This window comes from Micrasema longulum, unplaced genomic scaffold (assembly GCF_059751315.1).
Source record: "Micrasema longulum isolate JH-2025_06_02 unplaced genomic scaffold, ASM5975131v1 h1tg000177l, whole genome shotgun sequence".
Lineage (NCBI taxonomy): Eukaryota > Metazoa > Arthropoda > Insecta > Trichoptera > Brachycentridae > Micrasema > Micrasema longulum.
In genome coordinates this window covers 300,703-317,487 of record NW_028277382.1, presented here as the reverse complement: position 1 = coordinate 317,487, position 16,785 = coordinate 300,703, and the positions used below count along the sequence as shown (strand labels likewise).

At 31.1% G+C, this 16,785-nt stretch overlaps 1 protein-coding gene across 3 annotated transcripts in view; it reads right to left on the bottom strand.

Moving 5' to 3' along the window:
- Nucleotides 1–16,785, bottom strand: part of LOC148283947 (rho GTPase-activating protein 15-like) — a 162,063-nt gene that overhangs the window by 97,611 nt on the left and 47,667 nt on the right. The window lies entirely within an intron of this gene.

The following is a 16,785-nucleotide window of genomic DNA, read 5'->3' as shown; positions in this document are numbered from 1 at the left end:
GACGCGATAGAAATTTCATATTTATAAGTGCTGTATCACAAATAACTATCGACGTGCTTAAGCACGAGAAAGCATCCTAAGCATTTGAGCGATCACAATGAACAATAATGAACATGCTTAAGTTATCGCAGTCATAAGTCAACGCGTGTGAAATCTTTAAGTCAACGCTCGTGTTGGTTTGTTTTTTGTTTTCCTTGTAAAAAATACAGTTCGTTGACGAAAAATCGGCGTTTACTATAAAAAAATAATACAATATATTGCATTTGCCAAATAATAAGGAGTATCTAATACAAAAAAGTGAAAATTTAATTACAATTACTATGACGACTGCTTTTCTTGACATTTAGCTAGCCAACCGCCGGCTAAATGCAATAAATTGCATAATAGATAATCAATAAATAAATCAAAATAGCAGTTTCGGAATATTTTCCATATTTACACCGCTAAAATTCAAATATGTGATTGCGCAGCAGGATTATACGTCGCGAAACGCAAATATTTTGACATTTATTATTAAGTGTTCACGGATGTTCCATTGTGATCGCGAATACGATAAACGACCATGGTGAGAAATTGTTATCGCGTTAATTATTAGCACGTCGATAGTTATTTGTGATTGAGCTACTGGTAAAGGACTTTTAATCGACACCGACGTGATAAACTTCGTGATAAAGATCTGTGATTGAGCACATACAGGCCCAATTACAGTGGTGAATTACAGCACAAAAAATCACCCAGGCTTGAGAAAATACAGATTAAATTTTTTGTGTTTTCTCGACATAATTATTGACATAATACTAAACATTTTTGGTAACGGAAAAGTGACCTGTCATTTGCTGGTTCAGTCACCATTCTGCCTCTGTTTGAATATATTTAAACTCAGCATAGACATAAATTTATAAGGGACTGTGAAAGATATTGTGTTTATTCCATAACTACCGCCAAAGAAAAAGTTTTTTTTTTTTTTAAATTTTAGATCATTTTTTGCCACATTCAATATTGACATATTTTACTCAATTTATGAAAATCAAAATTGCCATTTTTATTTTTAATTGTCTTTTTAAATATTAAATATGAATAACTATTTGTTTGCTGAATAAAAAATGGGAGGAGCTGTGGAAGATATTTAAAGTGGGTGGAAAATATTAAGAAGTGACTATGGAAGATATTTAAAATGGGCTGTGCAAGATATTTATAAGAGGGCGTGGAAAATATTTAGAAGGGTTCTGGAATATATTCAAAATAATGTTTTTTTTTCTCATATTCTCTTATTTTCTAAATTATATAAACTCTTATAAATAAACAACTACAACAGTGTAAGTCATTCTCCAAGCACTAGAGTTAGTCTCTTTTTTTGGAGAGTTACAGTGATACATTTACTAGATATATAAAAGTAAATCTGTATATATTTTTTTTAAAACATGTACCTTTTATGAAATTTATTAATAAAAAATGAAAAATATTATTATTTATTAAATCCAATATAAAATACAAATACATAGTTAACAAAAATGTTTATACAATAGGTACGGTACATTCAATATATTTTTATTTTTATTTGGATGTAGCCACTCCACTGGCCCACAGGCACGTTCCGAAGTGTCAGTGTATTATCTATTTTATACATAATTTCACATAAATTGTGTAAAAATTAAAAAGAAATAAAAAAAAATAGAAATTAAAACATACCTACATCAATTAAACGAAAAAGGATTTTCAAGAAACTAAAATTATATTCTTATATATGAAACATATTCCTCAGCTTCCTGTCTAGTCTTTTTAGCAATCCATTTATGGACTCTAGCTTTGAAAATATTGTTTTTCATTTTGTTCGCCAATATGTCCTTACTTAAAAAGTTGTATAGCTTGGGGGCCAGAAAAGTAAAATGAACTAAAATGTTGATTTTTTTTTTCGAATCAATAATTTTGTAATTAATTTCGACACTATGACCTACACGGCATGCGGCATGGATAACGTGTGGAGTGGCACAATCATGCCCCAGCGGAAGTCTTTCGCCCTTATAAGACACATCCCAATGCGATTCTTCATAACGTGATATAAATAATAATGAACAATGGCGCAATCCACCGCACCGCCACCGCCAACAATTATCACAACGACTCATCAGTCTTAATATGAACGTGTTCGTACCGACAATAAAAAACATGGTCACAACTACGCGCGACGACTCGAATTTACAATACGAATGACGAACCTAATAATTATAATTAATAGCATAGCGAGACAAAAACAATTAATAAATGTAACAATACAAATACAAACATGCATACTCCCTACGTCATCAGCTTCCCCTTATTCGCACTGCATTGGTTCACCAAATACAAAATATCTCATCATTTGTTCGGTACGTTAAGGTAAAATGATAGATGATGATGACAGAGCATCCGCTAATAAACACTCATGAACCTTGTTGTGGTCCCGCGGGAGTATTGTAGACTCACGGGCTAAAGGCCCGAGGTTCAAATTCTTCTCTACCACAACTCGATTTACATTTTTCCAGAATAAGTTATTTACGACTTTTAGGAAATGGTCTGAAAATTTAAATATTTGAGTAAATAATAAGAACTCATGTATTTATCTTTTTACAGAAAAAAATGTACACTGTACAGTGCGTGTAAACATACAAATTTCGTTTGAGTTTGTAGGCACATAAGTATATTTTATTTGAAAACGTTCTATACGCACATGTAATAAAAAGTTTAATTAAAATTTGAGAGGACTGTATATGCTTATTTGATTAATAACGGAACTAAGCCAAAATCATTCAATTATCGAGTGAATTTCTTAGTAAAAAGTCATTAATTGCTGAATTTCTGGGTAATTAAGTAATTTAAACTACTTAATTTTGGTTGATAGTTAATACTTAACTTCTTTTTTGAAGATCAGTTACCAATTCAACAGCCCAATTACAGTGGAGAATTACAGCTCAAAACGTACAGGCTTGAAAAAATCACATTTAATTTGTGTGGTCTCACCTTGAACCATCCGTGTGTGAGTCTAGCGTCTTAACCACTGCACCGCGGAGGCGGAATTCAAAGATGAATATAACAAACATTAGGTACTTTATGTCTTCCCCTGTCAAAACTATCCGGCAAAAAAAATGCCATCGAAATCAAACTCAATAATAAAAACTATGAACATTTTGACGATTTAAATATTCTATCGTTCTTTATTCTTCGATTTTAAAGTCGTATGACGCGTTTACGCCATATGTTTGGTCATTTTTTACGTTTTACTTAAACAGCTAAAAAACTTAAATCGTTTTACCAGAAATATAAGGTATGAGTCAAACCAGATATAAAAAAACAAGTAAAAAAATATGTATCTATCTTTTCGCAAGAGAAAATTATAATACAATTATTATTACCCATTCGTTATCCGCACCTAGTATTTAAGTACTTTTTTTTAGTTGACCTTCTAGAGTAGTGGTTAGAGCGTTTGCCTACCATGCAAAAGTCTCGGGTTCGATTCCCGACATGGTCGACATGAAATATTTATTTAAAAATGTGTTTTTTACGCTAGAATATTTCACAGTCCCTAGACAGGCATCTGAAGCGTAAGACTGATATCGTACATCGTACCAAAAAAAAAACATTTTGAATCTGTATTGGCCAGAGGGAGTCAGAGAAATTGTTGTCCGATGTAGTAGGACGTAAGTTGTTTCTAGATTTAATGGTAATGACTTAGGATTTAGGTATATAGGTATATACCTAAATCCTAAGTCATTACCATTAAAAAATATGTATGTATACTTTTACTACTCAATTAACTTAGTGTTAATACACTTACTTGGATATCTATAAATAAATGTAAATAATAAATATTATGTAAATATGCAAAAATAAATAATAAATAAATAATTTAAATAACAATACATATATACAACAAAAAAAACCAACAAAATACACTTTAATTGGTGAACCAATACAGTGCCCTATGCACCATTAGGTGCGGAAAGGGAATGAATGAATACCTTTTTAAGTAAAAAAGTTTGGCTTTTGATGATAATGCAATATAATACAAATATTTTTTTACACTAAAGGATTTTTCAAATAGATAAAATATTGTTTTGTTCATCTTAGTAAAATTTAGATCATCTTAAAACACGCGTTTGCACTATCCAAAAATTTAAGTTTATTCTTGGAGGAAGCCAAATTTATTTTTTTGTGGAATAAAAATTTCCGTTTCTAAGTTAAAGTATCGATTTTTTTACAAACAATATATAGTTAACAAATGTAAGCCTACTTATATTACAACTGAGATGGAGAACTTTTTAATGGTTCCGTTTTAGGGGTACTTGGATATCTATACATTTACAGGGCTACAGGCCATAGCCTGTAATTGGCTGGTTTAAGTGTCCTCTTATCACACAGTGTAACATTTATGGTGAATCGGGTTGTGGTCCCGTGGATAGTATAACTCACGGATCAAAGGTCCGAGGTTCGCACCCCCGCTCCCGCTCTATCACAACTTGATTCCAAATTTATAACAGTCAATTATTTACAATTCATTGGAAATGGCCCTTCAAAAGTGAAACATTTGGGTAAATCATAAGAACGGAAACATTTCTCTTAATTTAAAAAAAAATAAATGCCTATGTCATTCGCTGACATACTTAATAATTTTACACATTTTTGAACTTCTATTTGGCTTTAATTAATTTAATTATTCAACCGACCAAAAAAAAATGTGAAAATATCTAATGAAAAACTTTACCGAGCAACATCGGTTAAGGTTCTCCTGAGGCGTTCGAGGCACGAGTCCAATCCAGGTCCACTACTGCATCCTTAAGACGCTCGCTATAGAAGATTGCTGCGTCCGTTCTCGGACTTTAACGTCGGTAATTAAATCGATCTAGTTTATACATAAAAAATCTTCCTAAACTTAAGAGGGAGGGGGGGAACATCGTTCAACGGACTATATAGAAATTCCATCCATCAATCCCCTCCACCTTTTTTCAGCTATTTCTCAAGCAACATATAGTTTTTTTTTTATAATTTAATCAGTGCATGTTTGTCCTAATCAGTACACGTGCTTATTAAAATGCATTTCGTGTTGGTTTTATATTTTTGTGCTACTACTATGGTGAAGGTGTATTATAGTGAGTTGTGCATATTGGTTTAATTAGTGTCCTGACGAAGAGACGGGTACGTATCGAAACCGGTAGACATAGAAAAGTCGGTAAGTGGTTATATACAAATATTTAATAACATTTAGTGAAAGTTTAGTGTTTGAGTTCGCCAAATTTGTCACGCAGATAATTCGTGGTTTCAAGAAGAGCTCTATACGTTGAGTAAACTAAACACCCGATTTTAAGGGTGGATTCCCGCAATTTGCAAACATTGTTTGAGTGTAAGGCGTTTAATGAATATGAGCTTACTCTTGTAAAAAAAAAGCGTCAGTCATTAGTTTGACAGTTAAAAGTTTCCCCAGTCGAAAGTTCTACCACCATAACTCCAATTTTACGTAAAACATTGCAATATTGTTTGATTAATGATGGCTGGAAACGCAATCTAATGAAAAATGAAGCTAAAAGGCGAAGACTCAGTGTCAGCAGTGCCCGGATGTGGAAAAGTTTTAGAACTGCAATACGAGTGAATGGAATCAATGAAGAAAGTAAATTGTTCTTCGTAATTAACGCACACAGAGACTGTTGTATCCATATGTACCTAACTCTAGAACAGGGATACCACTCATAAATAATTACTATTTTCCACGTTTAAGTTTTATTCACTATTATTGTTAAGTAAAAGTAAAAATAATAACAAAAAGGAGCAAACAACAGCTTTTAAATGGTTTCAATTTTTTTTAAATTACGTTTTTATAAAAAAATATTGTGCATTAAATAAATAAATATATTCAGCATATACTTATAGTATGCAGGTGAAATAATTCAGTTAGAGCCAGTCTGCAAGCATTTGGACATACTCAAACATTGTTGAATTAACTACCTGGTAAAAGAAGAAATATAAAAATGGCAAATTGTTTTCAGGCGTCGCCTAGTACGTGATTTTGGTTCAGCTGGATGAATCTCACCCACATAATAAAGATTTCAGCTCCTTTACTTCACAAAAGTCAACAGATGGAAGAGTTGAGGAAATCGGGATGTTTAAACATGGGCAGAATGTTACACAGTGTGTAAAGTGGTCACTTAAACCAGCCAATGACAGGTCATAAGCCCTGTAAATGCCTAGACGTCCATATTCCCTTCTCAATAATGTTTTCCCTCTCTGTTGAAATAAATAAGAATTGAACGTAGTTATGCAGAAAGCAGCCAGCCATAGAAAAGTGAAACTGAGATAATAGCACCTTTGTGAAAAGAGTGAATAATTAAATCTACACCACAGTTGAAATGTTTTTGACTTCGACAAATGATAAACAATGAATACATTAGTTTTTTTATACTACAAACAAAAACCTAATTGTGTATTTGACCAGTTTCAGTGATTTGTAAAGAGCCGCAAGATTATCCTAGTGCTGCGAGTGTTTTCTGCAAATTGAGAAATGCCATTTCTGTGATCGACACTATTTTCAGAAGGTGATTATTACAGTTTTTTGTATGAAAGCGGTCTGGCTGTTTTTAGCAGAACATAGAATTGACCTTACTGCACCCGATAACACCAATATCTCTTTTTTTTACTGTGGACTGATACTTTCTCCATAACTACGTTCAATTGAAGAAGCGTGGGTGTTGAAACATGGGCAGAATTATGAATGTTATAATATTTTGTTAGAAGCCACTTAAACCAGGCAACGACAGGTCATAAGCCGTGTATATACCTAAATTTTCTTCGTCCCTTCTCGCTAGCAAATTAATAGAGTTAACTTGTTTAAAGTTTGGTTCAATAATTGCGCATAATTCCTAATCCGAATCAACGAATCTTCTTACTCTTCCCGAAATTAACATTTTTTCCAATCTTTTTCGTCACCACCTTATTGCTTCGTCACCATTTTATTTAACCGTAAGTTTAAAATCCATATTTACACCTAAATATTTAGTATCGCAAACTTCCGTTTACTTTTTCATTGTCTATTACAATAAATTTACGGCGATACTTATTTCCTTTTGTTTCCTTTATTCGTATATTTAGTTTTGTTTATATTTATTATCATAATATGGAGTACACATTTTTAATCATAATACGTGTTGTTCAGATGGTGATACAGAATTGATATTTATGTTTTAATTTTAATTTTTATACTTTTAAATAATATGTATGCTTCCACTACGGGATACGTCACTAATTTCGTAGAATAATCGTCATTATCGTAGAACAACGACGCGTGTGATTTTTTTAAACTTTACATGAGAGCGGTTTAAAATGATTTTTGTCACTTCACAACATGATATGTACAAAATTATATCATTTGATACTTGGGTTAGTTATATATATATTTTTTTTCATACCTGAAATATAAAATTCGGTAAGGTATCCAAAAAAAAAACACTTTTATTGGATTTAATTCTACTTTTTTAAAAATATATTTAAAAAATGAAACGCGTCACATATATATATATATTTTAAAGTAGAATTAAATCCAATTTAAATGATGTTATTTTGGATACCTTTTCAAATTTCACTATAGAATTCTACCAATTTTCTGCATACACATAATAACTAAAATATAAAGCCGTTATTTACAACATTTTCAAGATCAAATATATTTAAGTGAATGTCGCGTTATTCTCACATCTGTCGTTGTTCTACGATCACGACGATATGTTGTGTACTTTAATAATAAATAAATATTTTCTTATTCTTTAAATTTAAACTTATCTTGTTTCTATTTACTTTATTTTTATTACTGTATATAAATATATGTATTTTTTTTTTATTTGCAACATCTAAGTGCCTAACATTTCTTAATTGATAAATTGCTTTTATTTAGATACCGATAATGTACTTCTTACACAACTGTGGAAAATTAATATTGACTGTTTTCACAATTTTCGTATAAATATATTCTTATTTTCCGTATACAATATTTGTAAAAACTGTTGTTTTTTTCCCAAATAAAAATAAATAAATAAATAAAATAAGTAAATAAATTATGTTAGTGAGGCGGAATGTGTCAGAGATACTAAAGAAGTTATTTTTGTACTGTTATAGCTGTTTTTTTTTGTTTTTGTTTTTGTTTTTGTTTGATTATTTTATGTTTTTTGTGCCATCAATTTGAGACCAGTGTTTGGCTACTGTTTTTGATTTTATGCGACGTGCTATTATTATAACCAACAGATTAGGTTATTAAAAGCTGTGTGTTCTGTACTCAAATAAATAAATCATTTATTCCAATTCTGCTATATTAGTTTCTACCGAACCTACACACAAATAAAACAAAGATCTTTAGTTATATAAGCACTTAAAGCAGACAGCGTTTATTTGATGGCAAGCTAAACTAAACTGAAATAAACATGATCGTTTGGCGGACAATCTGATAAGGCGCATCCAACATCCAATACGCATTAGTGGTAACGGAGACTACCATCAATGCTCCAGTCTGTCCGTATCACGCAACGTATTAATATATATGCAGTATGCAGTATGCGTAGTTCAGAAATGTGCATCATGTATCCGACAGAACGACTGGATGCTAAACAAACATCAAACATTTAATCTCTTAGTAAATACTGTGCGTAAATTAATAAATTTAAATTGAATATACATATATACATATATTTATTTTATTTATTCATATAAATACATATTAATTACAAAAAAAAATGTGTCAAACATTCTTTTTTAAACTGTCTTATGTTCAGTACCTTCACGAATTGGAAAAATGTCTCAGATGGGAAACATATGAATTGGAAACAAAAGAATAGACGGAACGCCGTCAATTTTAACAGATAAAATTTAATTTTTGTTAGTGAAATCAAATATTTAGGTGTAAGAATGGATTCGAAACTTACATTTCAACAAATCACTAAGATGGTAACGATAAAGATTGCTAAAAAAATCTGCATCTGTAAATTAAATTCAGTGTATCTTAATCATCTGTTACAAAGAGTTAAGGTGATCAATCCTACGCTTTAAATGGCAGCCCAGATAATATTGCAGTGAACCACCCTAAAAAAAATATTTCAAGTCCATTCTGTCAAAAATCTAACCTAGGAGCTCAATCATGGTTGGCAAACGCGCGAACTATTACATTCCGAGGCAGACTTATCCTCACCCGATTTCTTTATCAAATTCGTCTCAGCAATCGTCTAAGATTCTGGTTCTATTTCACAGAAAAAAAAATGTATTCGTCATCCACTTGGACACAGACTTAATAATAACGCACTTCTAAAACATGCTTTTAAAATAAGGATTTGTAAGATTATTTAACATGTAATCATTCTAATAATTCCGATTCACGGCAGTGATCATCATTATATAAAGAGATAATATAAATATATTATAAATACTTGATACAATTTTCCAAATAAATTCCCATTTTATCCTTAACAAGGAAAACCTAACCTTTGTGTGTCCATTTGATTATCACTTACTCACCACAAAATTCACAATAAATCGTTTTACGCTGAAAAACCAAACAACCATTTGATATCATTTCATTATATTGTTTGTTTTGTTACCAGCGAGTCTAGTATGCAATTCCAATTTCCTGGAAACACAATAATATTTTACAACAAGATTTTGAGTAAATGCAAATTGTTATAGACATGAATACTACAAAGGATATTGCTTCAAGAAACTTAACAGGTCCTTACTAATACTTTCGTATTAAAACATGTGTTAAAATAAAGGGGCCTAACTACTTATACCTAATTAGTTCGAAAATCTAAGAAACGTAAAATGATAACAATGCATAGGCAGATAGGTGGGTGTTTCAAAGAAAAAGTTTAAAATAATGAGATTTACATAGAATTAAAAATAGTCCAGAAGGAGCGTAGAATCATATTTGAATACATCGAACTGTGTCCAATCATTCCCCCACTATGCTTCACTTTCGCCGCGCGCATTCGTGAGGTCACAGCGTAATGTTGCTTGATGGGGAAAAAAATCATAACACAAATATAAGGTTAAAAAAAAGCAATCTGTTAATTTCTCTAAAATTTTATTGCGCACGCGGAAATATTGATTGACACAATATAGTAGATAAGCAAAGTGTCATTTAATAAGAGTAATTGAATTAATGAACATTAAACTTAAAATATAAAACAAATTTTATTTGACATAAAACGGATATTTTTATATCGTGTTAAAAAATATTTGATGTTTTAAAGATAATGTCGGTCAAATGTCCACCACAGAGTTGTTTAATTTAAGGTCCAATTTGCATTAGTTAACGCATTAGATGAGCAAAGTAGGGTAATACAATTTACTACCCTGGCAACACTAACGAAATGTTCATTATTTTTCTTCGACAATCTGACAGATGGAAAAATAATTAAATTTTTAAGTAATGCATTTGCTACATACACATTCATTTGCTAATTACACGTGAAATGTGATTGCATCCTGTTTCTTTAAGATCCTAGCAGTAATTCTACACTTTGAAAGGACACAACACGGCATAGTTGAATTCAAATAAGGAGTTGCGTACTGAGCGACGTCTAGAAAGAAACTAATGGGTCAAAACGTAAACCTACTTATTTATGAGTAGTTGAGTCGCTTTCTGTTTGATGTGCGTATGCAGTTTCTGGACTATTCATAATTCTATGGAAATTTATAACACAATTTCTCCTTCTCCGACAAAATAAAAGTTTACAAAAAATCAATACATTACGACTTTTCCCAGTAGGGGTAGGCAGAAAGAATAAAACGCCACACCTCTCTGTATTCGCATTTTGACCTCTCTTCCTCTACGTTTTATATTTATATTATATAAATCACATCCAAACATTTCATCCGCTTAAAAAAATCAATCGCGTATTAAAACAAATATTTTATGCATCCAGTGGTGCACTGGGCATTATATTACCACTCTAATTACTAAATTCATTTAATATCATTATCTTTATTATCATTATCATTTCCTTATCCGCCCTCGCTAGTGCATAAGCCACTGCATCGGTACACCAAGTGCAGTGTATTTCAATCGTCTGTTGCATGAAGGTTAGGTAATCAGTCTTACGCGTCAGTCCAGGAACAGATTTATTTAGTATTCACCAAGAATGGTAGGCGAACGCGCCAAACACTACCGTAGTGGGCTAATCTCCACTCGATTTCCTTTCACAAGTGTTTTAAGTTTGATTGAGTTTCAGTTGATAACTTGGAGTCGCCACAGAGTTGAAAACACTCAGATTCAGATTCTATTTCACACACATAACTCTACGTTCTATGCGTCTGTACACAAACTTTTGAAATGTATATTATCATCAAAATGCAATTCATTGTTTACCACTATGTGGTTATATAATCGGATCCAAACAATTTCGCATTTGCATAGAAATCGCTACAGAATAATCTAATTGGAACGGATCCAAAATGTCGAATGCTTGGATGTCCAAATCTGTCGAATAAATTTCGAATGCCGACCACTTTTATTTATTTATGCTTAATTAAGTTAGTGCATAACATCTTAAGATAAATATAAGATAAATATAATAAACTTTTAGTAACATTACAATTATTTTTATCAAAATTTCTCAATAACATATTTTTTCAAATAAATTTTAAATATTTCGATCTCCTTTATTGCTTCGGGTAATTCATTGTACAGCTTCAATCCCTTGTACAATTTTCTGTAATCACCACTGCTATCGTCATTGTGCACTTCTGTGTCCAAGCGGGTGAAGATTACAAACCTGTGTGTGAAATAGAACCAGAATCCTGGACGACTGTTTTCGACTCGATGACTACTCTCAGATAAAAATCCTGGATAAAGAAATCGAGTGGAGATAAGTCCACCACGTTTATCTACCATTTTCTCCTGGTCCTGGGTCCGATCCCAGGCAGGATGGACGTAAAATATTGATTTTAAAGGGTCAATAAAACTGCAATAATTTATTTGACGAACCTGAGTCGCAAAACTGATCACCTTCCTTTCATGTAACGGATGATCAAAATACGTTGCATTTGGTATGAAACTGCAGTACCCTTTGCACCACTAGGTGCGGAAGGGAATGATAATGGTAATTTTAATACATATACATTCATATTTTTAGCCGCAGTCTCTTAATTTATTTACAGAATATGTTTGTTTTCAACTTAAATGGACGGCGTTCCTAAAATTTTAGAGTAAATAAATCGTCACTGTGCAATAAAATAGTCCTTTTAATGTGGATTGGATCAGGGAAAGGAGCGGGGTGGGGGAATAGTAAATGTGGCAACGGACTTTACCGACCCAAATACCACAAGAGAAGGAAATTATAATATTGCTATTTTAGTTAAATTTATTTAGTATGTGAATGCTATTGCTACGCTAAATTTACAAAACTAATTAAAATATTGGTGGATGTATCTTTTTGGGTAATCCCGCGTAAGTTGGATTCGTTCGGACGTTTTGGCTACCAATGCAGGAGCCATCTTCAAGGTCTTTTCTAAAAATTGTGTTTTGTCGAAAAAAAGTGTGTTTATGTACTAGTAATTTTGTACCGTGTCGCCGCCGGCAGTAGACACATTCCATGTCATTTTTGTAGTCTGTAGTGCCGGGATCCATGTCGAGTTTAATTTCAGCCCGTCGACCTTGTTTATGTTATTTGGGAGTTTGTGTATTTCAATTGCCTCTTTTATTATTCGTTCACTGTAATTTCTAGATTAATGTGATAGTGGTACATTTGAAAGACAAAGAACATCTTTTCGCCTTCGAACCAAAGATTTTGCACGTTTGCTTTTTTTCATTCTTTTATCACATTTGCTATTCTTTTTTTTGCATATCCACATTTTCACATCAGGTTAGTCGAACATTTTTTTTAAATTTATTTTTTCTTTAGTTTTAATTCTAAGAAACCAATGTTTCCCCCTTTAAGATTTGAGGTTTTAAGTCAATATTCTCATCAGAACATCGAATATATTATTTATCGTGCGACATTGTCACAATAATATTTCTTTGAGATTATTAACATCACATTTAGCAGGTACACTTTTAGTATTTGCTAATGCTGTTGTTAAATTATTATTATTTTAATATAATATGCTAACGATTCCATCACCAGTATGGAGTACCTACAAATACTTTTAGGAGCAAATTTCTATCCCTTTGAAAATTACCGTCACTTCTTGGAACTTCGCTCAAACATTTTCACAGAAAGGTTGACCCTTCAAACCCAGACAAAATGTTGAATATTCATGCTAAGTGGATTTTTTTTTTTAATACATGAATAAATTGAAATTTCTCATAACCTATTTTTTTCAAAGAACATTGTTTGTGACACTTATTGCAATTTTTTTTACAGCGTAGGCTTCACGCTAAAATAATTTATTAAATCATCATGATTGTCATAGCGGTGATAAAAACCACATTTAAAACAAATATTTCACGCATATGTACATATGCACAAATGCTTGAATTTAAAAAAAAATTAAGTAGCCACAACCACAAAAAAAATAAACTGAATTATTCGTAAAAGTTTACAATTAATAGAAGATAGAGTAGAATATACAATTAATAGAAAATAAAATATTTTCATAATAAATCAAATTAAAGTACTCTTTGATGTATCGCGCCTCGTGGCGTAAGACACTTGTACTTGTACGGTACTTGTACGGTATGATTACAAAAATCACAAATATTGTATTCGATTTTTTTCATGGCTGGGTATTTTGTGTTGTAATTAACCATTGGTCTGTTGTGCAAAAAATAATATGAAATATATCATTTTTAAACTGTTTTAAAATCTCTAATTTCTTTCAATTAACTAACAAACCATCAGGCAGTTTTCCCGTAGATATAGAGGCAGAGGATAGAACGCCATATTACTGGTTTAGGTTTAAAAAAAACATTTAAATAATGCAAGTTATTTTGATTTAATCGCTGTTAGAATTTCCACTCTAAAAACTGGCGATGGAAATCGAATCATATCAATTTTTCCATACTTGTTTCCGAGCCAGTTAGTCTGACGATTGGAGAATTCACAAAATAATCACGTCTACAAGTCACAACAAAAGATGACGAGAATCTTGTACATCTATTTAGTACTTCAATACATATCAGTATTATTAGGGACGTCCCGTGGGCCATTCGCTATTTTATAAAAAAATAGTGTCTCAAGAAAAATTCTTCGCTATGTTTTTTTAATATTTTTTTTGTTAATGAATATAGTTACATAAAATGTTTTTTTTCCCTATTATAGTCTACTTTTATACATTTAGTTAATCTGATAACTGTAACATTCCAAAAAAGAGACTAGCTATTGTGCTTGGAGAGTGACCCACATAATATCGTGTTAATTGAACGTACCTTGATATTATTTGAAATATGGGTTTTAACCCGCATTGTTTACAATAAAGTTTATACTGAAAAACAAACTAATGATGTCCAAACATACTTTGAGTCTAAAAAATAAGAAAAATTACATAATTTTACTCAAAACGTATACTTTAAAATATTTTTTAATGGTATTTATTACAAATGAAATCGATTTCAAATTTCTTTCATAACATTTTCTTGATTTTTTAACAACAGACTAATTATCTCAATCAACGTGGTAAATTACAGAACAGAGCTACCGGGCTCTTGCATTGAAAATTGGAGCTAAGAAAAATCGAGTTTAATTATTTTACGAAAACAGACGATAGGGGGTTGAAAATTTATTGACGTCATAAGCTCTCGCGCGAAATATGCGAGATAGCACTTAGCTTTAAAAATTGATAAGAAAATTTAAACGCATTTGACCTACGTTCAAATAAGTATACCGATTTTGAAGAAATAAGGTCGTAAGAAAAAAAAATAGTGGGTAGAAACTAATAAGACTGACGATACATAAAGTTATTGTTGACAGTTAACAGGATTACAGACGTGGGATGTACGCGTGCGCACATTTTATCTGCGTGCGCCGATCTTGGTTGAAATATTTGTTTGAAAATAGTACATGTTCTTATTTTTATGAATTTGACCACAGATTTTACCCAATTTGTGTATGACGCGACACATTATACATTGGGTAAATCTTGGACAAGATATTGTACCATTTTCTGGGCCATGAAATACGAGCTTTAATCCTAGATTGAAAGGATGACATAATGAAATTCCTTGAGGATAAAATTCAGTTCTTGTCTTTGGATATTCTAAAAATATTGTTAATACACAGATCAACTTACGTTAGGTTAATGCGGAGGAAGAGAGTTAACATTAATGATTTAATAGTTTTTAGTGGCCGACCGAAGTTTCGGCCAATAAAACGATTTAAGGCCGCGGTTTTGGTTGCGGCCGAAAATTGAGTGAAACTTTGGCTCAGCCAAAATCTGTTGTCAGGATGTGTCGGATTGCGTTCGGCTGTACTCTGGTGCATCTTACGGATCGTGAGTCTAAGTTCTCGTGATTTCTAAGATCTTTCATTTTTATATTTTTGTAATTCCTATATTGTTAATAAGTTAAAGTTCCTTAAGCGTACATTGAAGAACTATTACATTGTCATATAATTTACATGTATTACCACAATATCAAGTTTATTTGTAGCTGCTCGTCAAACTATTATTGACAATTCAATTTCATAAATTAAAAAAAAAAAACTTACTTGTTTTTTATTTTTTACTATTATATCAAATTGCATTGTAGTATTGGCAAATGCGCATTTCATAGATACATATTTTTATTTCTTATTTTTTCGTGATAATATATGCTTGCTTGTTTATTAACATAACTTAAAAATATCTTTCTTGCTTACCGTAACACTTTATTTATTGTTTGCTTTACAGAATTTATTTCATAAGCTTATATCTTTGCATTTTTTGTTTATATGCTTACTGTTTTTTCTTGCATACCTTTGTTATTATTGTTTTTTTTTTTTACTTTGTAAAACTTTTTATCATATCCTTTTTAACTAATTTCACTTTTTTTTTCTGTATATTCTGTTTATTATTTAGTATGTTAGCATGTATTTCATTTTTATTTTTTGTAAATGCCTTTTGGGCGTTAATGAACAAAATAAATAAATAAATTACATATTAAAATTAAATAAGTTAAAGTTCCTTAAGCGTACATTGAAGAGCTAATACATTGTCATATAAGTTACATGTTTAACATATTAAAAGTAAATAAGTTAAAGTTCCTTAAGCGTACCTTGAAGAACTAATACATTGTCATATAAATTACATGTATAACATATTAAAACTAAATAAGTTAAAGTTCCTTAAGCGTACATTGAAGAACTAATACATTGTCATATAAGTTACATGTATAACATATTAAAACTAAATAAGTTAAAGTTCCTTAAACGTACATTGAAGAACTAATACATTGTCATATAAATTACATGTATAACATATTAAAACTAAATAAGTTAAAGTTCCTTAAGCGTACATTGAAGAACTAATACATTGTCATATAAATTACATGTATAACATATTAAAACTAAATAAGTTAAAGTTCCTTAAGCGTACATGGAAGAACTAATACATTGTCATATAAGTTACATGTATAACATATTAAAACTAAATAAGTTAAAGTTCCTTAAGCGTACATTTAAGAACTAATACATTGTCATATAAGTTACATGTATAACATATTAAAACAACGAACCATTAAATTGATGCCTTTTATTAATTTCATTGTGTATTTTATTTAGGTACGAGTAACACTTATTTTAATAAACTCGTAACTCTTTGGTCGTTTATTATCATCATTCCTTTTCCGCACCTAATGGTACATAGAGC